The sequence below is a fragment of the Bombina bombina genome, chromosome 12 (genome assembly GCF_027579735.1).
Source record: "Bombina bombina isolate aBomBom1 chromosome 12, aBomBom1.pri, whole genome shotgun sequence".
In the NCBI taxonomy this organism is placed as follows: Eukaryota; Metazoa; Chordata; class Amphibia; order Anura; family Bombinatoridae; genus Bombina; species Bombina bombina.
This window is the reverse complement of record NC_069510.1, coordinates 143,995,632-144,005,946: the sequence shown is the minus strand read 5'-3', so window position 1 is coordinate 144,005,946 and position 10,315 is coordinate 143,995,632.

Here is a 10,315-nt window from a genome sequence, read left to right as displayed (position 1 = left end):
ATTCTAATACATGTTATTGTTTGGAACTCAAGAGACATTATGAAAAAATCTGTTTTAAACATTATTATGTTACTCAAATGAATAAAAGGGAAATACAATCCCTTCTTATTCTAATAAAAGGCTCGGCATATAAAGTAAAAAAAAAAAAGATAGAATCTTTATATTCACATACATATTTTAGTGTATATTTTACACGCATTATCCCCCCCTACATTTCAGACCTTGTCTTCAGATACTCTCCCTCCCGTCCCCTTCGCTCTGCTCACAATCTCCTCCTCCTCTCCTACTCTTTTGTTACTTCCTCACATTCCCATTTACAGGACTTCTCCAGACTGGCTCCCATCTTGTGGAACTCTCTGCCTCGCTCCACAAGACTCTCCCCTAGTTTTGACAGCTTCAAGTGCCTCCTAAAGACTTTACTATTCAGGGATGCATACAACCAACACTAACCTTTCCTAACTCTATTGTTTTCCCCTTGAACCCCTTAGAATGTAAGCCTATGAGCCCAGCTGTTTGTAGATCGCCTTCATAAGAGCCAACTACAACAGTGCAACTCTCGGCAGGGTTATCTACACCCATTTGATCCCTATAAATGTTATCCTGTACACCAACTATGCTTATAGCGCTGCTGAATCTGTTGGCGCTTTATACCTGTTAGCAATAATAATAATTGGGCTAAAAGAAGCTGCACCAAGGTGGTTAATCGCTATAGAACAAGCTAACAAGTTACTGAGCTGGTTGTTCGTTCCTGAGACTGCGCTTCTCTTTCTGTAATTTAGTCTCCCTAAGGGGAAAACATACGTAGACTCCTTGCCCAATTTGCTTAGAGGAATATGGCTGCTCTTCAGTGATTAGGCCCAACAAAGGCCGAAACCATCATCTGGGGTTGCAATGTTGCTCGTTCAGAGAGGGATTGCCCGGAATCTGGCCTGGACTGACCTTGCTAAATAGGATCAGACTGATATACATCGGTAAAGTTATTTTCTGTAAAACGCATTATTAAGGTTAAAGGAGCTGCACCCAGATGGTAAATCGCCATAGAACAAGCTAACAAGTTATTGAGCTGGTGCTCGTTCCTGAGAGTGCATTTCTCTTTCTGTGTGTGTTTATATACAGTTGTAAGCAAAAGTTTAGGCACCCCTGACAATTTCCATAATTTTCATTTTGATCTATCAAATAACTGAAGGACACAGTAATATTTCAGTAGTGAAATGAGGTTTATTGGATTTAAGGGCCATGATACCCAAATGTTGAAACACTTGAAAGTGATGCAGCATATCTGTAAAAAGCTGACTAGAAAATATCACCTGAACATCTCTATGTAAAAAAGAAAGATATTTTACCTCAAAAGTTTCTCAGTAGCCACATCCCATTGTAAAGGACTTCTAAGCAGCAAATCAGTATGTCTGTCCTGGGACAGCTAAGGGAGTGAGTTTATGTGCACTCTCATCTTATTTCCCTATTCAGTTTAAGGAAGTTTACAATGAAATCTCATCAGATCACAGTAAAAGAGGTTATGACCTCAGCACTGCTGTTCATTTCTTCATTTTTTTATTTTTTTTTACCTGCAGCTGGGCTGCAACTGATTATAACTTTTTACACAACACTTACTCTGGTGAGCTGAGGAAGTTGTGAGGTAAAATATCTTCCTTTTTTACATAGAGATGCTCAGGTGATATTTTCCTGTCAGCTTTTTACAGTTATACTGCATCAGTTTCAAGTGATTTAGCTTATGAGTATTCTGTCCCTTTAACAGAAAATTTGCAATATGCATCAAAACAAAATAAGACAGAATTGGGGCCGATCGACTGCTTGGTAAATCAGTTCCTATATCTTTTCACTTGCCAGTATATTCAAAAGCTTGAAAACATGTTTGAACTAACATATATTAGGTGTGCAATAGCGCTGTTTAGTTTAACACTAGCACCGTACAGAATTTAATTAGTATTCAATAAATACTGTGCAGTACCTGTAAAATACTGACCATTACTGTAGTAAAATTTACCAGACTATGACAATAAGACACAGAGTGCACGGCAATGCTGTAAACTGACTGAACTGCGCATAATAATAAATGGTGCCAGTCGCCTTTCTCGCAATCTGGCGATGAGTACAGTATTGTCGGCTGAACTAAGCTCTATATTAGCACTGTAAAGCGAGGTTTACCTGTACGTTATTAAGCTAGTTAAACACAACATGACCTCTTGTTTGTAAAGAATCAGTCTGATGTGGGTGTAATTCTATGTCTAAAACTCCCGAACTTACAGCTGAATTCTCTTCCTTCACCAGCTTCTCTTTATTTTGATGTATTTTTATTGACTTTAACAGTTGCAAAACATAGAGGTTTACTTTGTGTTACAATTGTCATCACATTTTAGACAAAATGATATTTTTCTACATCGTATCCCACTGAGAAAAGAAAGGACAAGGAAACCTATATTTGTTGATTTTCTTCAGTTTCCAAAACCTGTTATGTCAAATAAAATTAGCGTTTCCATTACAGTATTCTCCACTGAAAACTGCAAGCCTGGTGGTCCTATGAAGTAGCCGAGTAATACTATACAATATTATAACATTTTCTAATTTATAAATATTAATTAAAGGAACAGGAAACCCAAAATATTCTTTCATGATTCAGTTGGTTCCTACAATTGTAAAGGGACGTGAAACCCAATTTTTTTTTTCTTTCATGGTTTCGGATAAAGCAACATTTTTCCAATTTATTTCTATTATCTAATTTGTTTTGTTCTTTTGGTATCCATTGTTGAAAAGCATACCTAGGTAGGCCCAAGCACTGCACTTTTATGCCATATTTTATTTGCTCACTCAATCCATTCAACTAGCTCCCAGTAGTGCATTGCTGCTCCTTTAACAAAAGATACCAAGAGAATGAAGCAAATGAGTTAATAGAAGTAAATTGGAATGTTGTTTAAAATGTTATTCTCTGAATTGTGAAAGAAAACATTTGTGTTTCATGTCCCTTTAAATAATTTCCTTATTTACTTATGTTGTCAAATTTGCTTTATTCTCTTGGTATCCTTTCTTGAATAAGCAGCAGTGCACTACTGGGAGCTAGATGAACACTTTGGGCAAGCCATTGACAAGACGCAAAAACCAATAAGCTGCTAGTCCCGGTAGTGCACTGATGCTTCTGAGCATATCTAGGTATTCTCTTAAACCAAGAGCTAACATAACAAATTATATAATTAAAGTAAACCGGAAAGTTGTTTAAAACCTCAGGCTGTATCTGAATCATGTTTAATTTTGACTTTACTGTTCCTTTAAGCACAAATTTATTGCAAAAAATGATTATTTGTGCAACAAACGTTGAAAACAAAAACATATTAGTGGAGAAAATAGTAATTTATGATAATTTTTTAAAATATTAATTAAAAAGTTTGGATTTTTGAATTCTGGATTTTGGGATTGGTACTAGTATTGTTGTGTGGTCGGTAAAATTAGCCAGATGGTGTCTCCATTAAGGTCCTGGGGGAACACTGCATCCAATTGATCATGCAATTTTATTTGCGGGATATAAACCTATACTTGTAGATTTATAGTATACAATGTGACATACGCAACCCCAGAGCTGCTAAATGAAATCCACTTAAAGGGGCATTTACCCTATTTGTTTCTCCCCTTTTAACTTATTCTCAATGATCCATTTTACCTGCTGGAGTGTATTAAAATGTTTACAAATAGTTACTTCACCTTTTTATATCAGGTGATTTTGCCTGTGGTATCGCCTATCTATAGTAAAGGTTTCCAAACTTAAAGGGACATTATACACTAGATTTTCTTCTTAAATGGAAAGAGTCCACAGCTGCATTCATTACTTTTGGGAAATAAGAACCTGGCCACCAGGAGGAGGCAAAGACAACTTAGCCAAAGGCTTAAATACTCCTCCCACTCTCCTCATCCCCCAGTCATTATTTGCCTTCCGTCCCAGGAGAATGGCAGAGAAGTGTCAGAATTTTTAATTTTTGTTTTCTTTCTAATGACACGGTGAGTCCACAGATCATCATAATTACTATTGGGAATATCACTCCTGGCCAGCAGGAGACGGCAAAGAGCACCACAGCAAAGCTGTTAAATACCACTCCCCTTACCCACAATCCCCAGTCATTCTCTTTGCCTTCAGCAAGGAGGTGGTAATGTTTTTAGGTGTCTGAAGATTCTTCAATCAAGAGTTTATTATTTTTAAACCAGAGCTGGCTGTTCTGTTTTTTTACTGGGGTATAGCTGTATTCCACATCAGTCTCATCAGTAGAGCTGTGGTTGCTTTTTAGCATTTGGAAACTTGTGGGGGGTTTTTCTCACTGTATCTGTGAATGAAGATCACAAAAGAAGGTGCCTCCTAGTGTAATACTGCAAGTGGAACTAACAATATCATATCATGAAGTGGAAATATACTCACAAGCAAAGCAGCACCAAATGTGCTAAGTGGCGCAAGCTGAGATCTTAGTTACGCAGGAAACTGATCCTTAGGAGGATGTAGAGGCCGAGGTGTGCCGAGGATAGGTCCAATAAAGCTCAGGCTTCCATGATGTTCAGCATAACTTTTATCAAAACCAAGTTAATGATGTAAGAGGCATACTGTGTTATGGTGAACTATTCACCCATATAAACTAGGTTGATATATTCATTTAGTACTTGGTACTCATAGATTGTACAGATGTTAGTCTCTTGTAGTATTTATATCTGTTCTGAAGTAATTAGGTTAAAATATTAGCCTATGCTACATGTTATATTACACTATTCGTGATCTCTAAGGCTACATATTTAAACAAAATAATGATGATATAATGTAAAGTGTATAAGAAAGATCACACTGGGCCGTTTAGTATTAAAAATGGGGGGGATGGTCTTCAATATACCCTTGCTGGTGTAAGAACAATGTTAAGTGTAAATGATAATCAACAATATCTCTACATTAGTAATGGCTAATACAAGATTAATGTATAATGATGTCTAAAATATTATTAAACCCAAATAAGTGTGTTTGGATGGACATAATAGAGAATAATCTATCAGACAGTGTTAATAACCATATTATATTAAGGGGGGTCTAAATTTATACTATGTATGACAATAAATGTATATATGGTGCTACAGTACAACTAAGTATGGATGTAAACAGGGATAACATTGAATCAAACATCCAAAAGGGGTGCACAACTAGGAGACCATGATGCTCACATTAGTAAGATCAGACAGCCCGAATAAATGAAGAGCTCTAGATGTGGCTGTTATATCTTAGTTTTCATTAAAAAGCCGCCATGTCTATATTTTCATTAAGACCCTCTGGAAAGAGACTCCCAAATTTAAAGGTCCAAAATGTTTCTCTTTGGCGGAGTCAATATATCTATATATCTATTCGCCCCTTTCAGACTAGATTCCGCCAAAGAGAAACATTTTGGATCTTTAAATTTGGGAGTCTCTTTCCAGAGGGTCTAAATGAAAATATAGACATGGCGGCTTTTTAATGAAAACTAAGATATAACAGCCACATCTAGAGCTCTTCATTTATTCCATGTTACCAACAGATGCCTGATGAAACATCTAGGTTTAAGCTGAGAAATGTGTTGCAATCTGTTGCCTATATCATTTTAATCACTTTGGGTTATTCACTTTCCCATTGGCCTTTTAATATTGGTTTTGATAAAAGTTATGCTGAACATCATGGAAGCCTGAGCTTTATTGGACCTATCCTTGGCACGTGGAACTAACAATATCATATCATGAAGTGGAAATATACTCACAAGCAAAGCAGCACCAAATGTGCTAAGTGGCGCAAGCTGAGATCTTAGTTACGCAGGAAACTGATCCTCAGGAGGATGTAGAGGCCGAGGTGTGCCGAGGATAGGTCCAATATTATGTCCATCCAAACACACTTATTTGGGTTTAATAATATTTTAGACATCATTATACATTAATCTTGTATTAGCCATTACTAATGTAGAGATATTGTTGATTATCATTTACGCTTAACATTGTTCTTACACCAGCAAGGGTATATTGAAGACCATCCCCCCCATTTTTAATACTAAACGGCCCAGTGCGATCTTTCTTATACACTTTACATTATATCATCATTATTTTGTTTTAAATATGTAGCCTTAGAGATCATGAATAGTGTAATATAACATGTAGCATAGGCTAATATTTTAACCTAATTACTTCAGAACAGATATAAATACTACAAGAGACTAACATCTGTACAATCTATGAGTACCAAGTACTAAATGAATATATCAACCTAGTTTATATGGGTGAATAGTTCACCATAACACAGTATGCCTCTTACATCATTAACTATGGATTTATTTATCTAAGTCTACTTTTTTAACAGTGTTATATAAATGTGTATATTATTCTACTATACACTTAGCGAACACGCTTTAGATTAAGATATGATTAACTTTGTTTGGCTCTCCGTGATTGGTCAGATTAGCCAAACCCCACGATTTAGATTAATTTACACTAAGAGTCAATATTTTGGCCCTCCCATATAGGTTACGTAACTTGTATATACACTTATTAGTATGGTAAAATCACGCAGATATTGTATTTATTTTTTGTTGCATATTCCCCATTATAGTGACCATCTTGATTTAAGTTCACAGCAGGTTTGTGAGCATTACCAATCATATTTGTTTATACCTTTGGCCACACCCACTTATGACGCGCTCCTACTCTAGAGCGCTCTCATACACATCTTTAGTCACTGTCACTCCTTACCATTTAGCACACAAGGCCAGGGCCGCCATCAGGGGGTGACAGGGGTGACTCCTGTCAGGGGCCCAATGGGCCAGGGGGGGCCCCATGAGGCAAGAACTAAAAAAAAAAATTTTGGCAGCCACCAGTGGGTACTACAGCAGAGTGCTAATTGAGCATGGGAAATGTTATTACAAGGAGTAAAGTATTAGTATTTGAGAGGATTTCTGAGTGTGCACTAAACCACTATGCTCAGTGTGAGACAGACTTGGCACTTTGTTTGTACAGTGTGTGCCTGAGTCAGACGGCAGATCTCTTTCATTTGCAGAGGAGGTAGGACTTACTTAGCAAATGTTTTTTATTTCTTTGTGCAATTTTGGATTGTAACTTCAGTGTGGTAGTAGTTGTATGGTGGGGCCAGGGGTCCAATAAAACATTTTTTTTTTAGCAGCAGTGTACTTATGATTATTTGACAATGCTGTAGAAATTCTATATTTAAAACCATGCAGAAATGTTTCCTCCTCAATACACAAATGGTAGGTGCCCTTTTGGCAGATCAAGATTGCTCAGTGTTTGAAATGAGACAGGTTAACTTAAAACTGTTCAGTTTACACTAAAGCTGACTTAATTTTGTGTATGTGTGTGTCCATTGTCTGTTCCTTTTTAGGACATTTTGATCTTACTACTGATTATTCACATCTTTCTACAGACTGAGACTAATGAGACCTTTACGAAGTCACCAATCCACCATTTAACCTTTAAATTATTGTTTAGGCAGTTCAGGGCCCTTCCTTTCAGCCACTGCATGCTGTTGTCATCATTTAGTTGGCATCTTCCTTTACAAAAAGATAATCAGAACTCCATATTTTGTTTTCTAAATCTCCTTTTTTTACAAAACTGTAGTTTACCTCATTACTTGTCAGGTCAATGTAAACAAGTGCTGAGTGTTTGGGTGTCTGTGTCTGAGTGTGTTTCTTTGTGTGTCTGCTAGAGTGTCTATATGTGAGTCCTTATGTGTGAGTGTGTGTTTCAGTGTGTGAGTGTGTCTGTATGTTACTGCCTTTACAACATTTCCAAGTTTAAATAGACACTTAAGAATAAAGTGCATATACGTTTTAGTCACTTGGTCAAAAATTGCACATGTCAAGGGGGGGGCCCTGATCAATGGTTAAGTCAGGGGCCCCAAAATTTCTAGTGGCGGCCCTGCACAAGGCTGTCATTATAGTAATCGCCTCCCATTTTTTCCCCCTGTATCAGTATTCCAATGACGAGAATTTCGTCATTTATTAATTACACTCACAGATCGATAGCACAACCTATCTCTTCTTTATACGTTATCAGCCACACACCCCCTTACCACTATATCCTATCCTAGAGCGCCTACACATAATCTCATCACTCGAATCATCACAACTCTACAATACATTTAGTTGCTATTTTGGTATATTTTCCTTTAACTAGGATAACACTTAACCACCCACATGAACTGATTCCCTTAGCAGGGATCTACATCATAGTCCCGTTCGGATAGTATATAGTGTACACCCAATCTTACTACATGATACCCCCCGATCTTAGGAGACACAACACATTTGTTAGAGTATAACATATACTCGCACACAGCGACCTGTTACTCACTCTGACTTAGAACATATTATCATGAAATTAAATAAACCCATACGGGCCATATTATATTAGTATGCACATATGAACAGTGTAAAGCGTATATGTTTGATATACAGTGCTTCTAACAAGTACCTATAATAAGGGAACTTTTGCAATGATAATGCTAGGAACATTAGGGCTATAACATTGATACAGCTCTTAAAGGAGGGGTTAAAGTCGATGATCAGCAAAAGCTGTATTTAAAGGGACATTAAACCCAAAACATGTCTTTCATTATTCAGACAGAGAATACAATTTCCAATTTACTTCTAATTTCTAATTTGCTTCATTCCTTGGATATCCTTTGTTAAAGAAATAGCAATGCACATGGGTTAGCCAATCACATGAGGCAAATATGAGCAGCCACCAATTAGAAGTTACTGAGCCTATCTAGATATGTTTTTTAGTAAGCCATATCAAGAGAATGAAGCAAATTAGATAACAGAAGTAAATTAGAAAGTTGTTTTAAATGGTATTCTCTATCTGAATCATGAAAGAAAAAATTTGGGTTTAATGTCCCTTTAACATGTAAGTTTTTACACACTATTGTGAGACTGACAGAGCTGGTAAGTTTTGTACATTGGACTTACAAGTCCTGTTTAGAGTTTTTATCAATGCTTATTAATGACTTTTTTATTGCTGTTGAAGGGAAAGAAAAACACATACGTACATCTGTGCATACAGTGTCTTACAATACAATGCTATACAGTCCATTTCAATACAATATGATGCCTATTGTTACAGATTGATGAGTCATATTTTTTTTTTTTTGGCACAAAACTTGAAATATCAGAAGCAAAATTATGTGAATCTTCATTTTGTCTAGGTTTAGGCACCTTGTGTCTATGTGGAGCGCTTCATTCTAGACATACAAGCCCTTTCCCTCCCTTCCAACAGTTTATTTTTCCTTTAATTATATTTCTATAACCTAACTAAACGAAACCCGGCTTGTTAACTCAAGCCCCAAATAAATAACTAAGTGCCCTGGAAAGCGGTATTTATGTCGACCATGGGGCCCAGCGGTGGAGAGAAAGAAAAAAAAAAGGGGGAGAAAAAGGGTTGGGTAAATGGAAAATGTCCTATTGTGAGTGTTTATGCCCAAGAACACTTAATCCCTTCAAAATAAATGTTCCCAGTCCCCTCTCAGTGTATCTTCCATAAATATAACAGAGTCTTTAAATGGCATGTCAGTATATGGCTGGGTTATAACACAATATATTTAATAATTTTTCTTTAAAATAAACCCTTAATCAATATGCATATACTAGAAACCATAAAATTAATATAAATTCCTGAATTTTTTTTTATTAGTTGATATCTATAAACACATTGAAATATATTTGTAGGAACCAGAGTATGAGTCAATACTATACACATTTAAAACTATTAAAATATGCTATGCCAAGTTCATAAAAGTTTACCTTTAAAACTAGCCTTATCCACAATAGCCTTTCATTCAATTAACACAATGAGATTCCAAGATATTAGCTACTAGCATTCAACAGTACAATCAGCTATATAGCTACAATTGATTCGAATACAATTCTAATTAGGACACTAAAAGTACATATATTCTTAATGTAAACAGTTACTTTAAATGTCCATTTATTTAAACTGAAATAAATTCTTAGTTACTTATAATTAAAACCAATTTTAAGATATATATATATATATATATTTACAATTTTTTTTTTTTAAATTTAGGATTAGTTTAAAATACACAGGCTATGAATATAAGCTAAAATACAAAGTGCTCTCTTTAATCTATTACTTATAGGAACAATGAATGTTTGTTTTAAATGTTTACCTATGTTTAAAATATTAAAAATTAGAACAACCATAAATCACCAAAAATGACCAAATCGATATACAGCTTCAAAACTTGTTTGTCCCACCTCATATAAAGATAAGTGTAATTGCAATTGATAAGAAA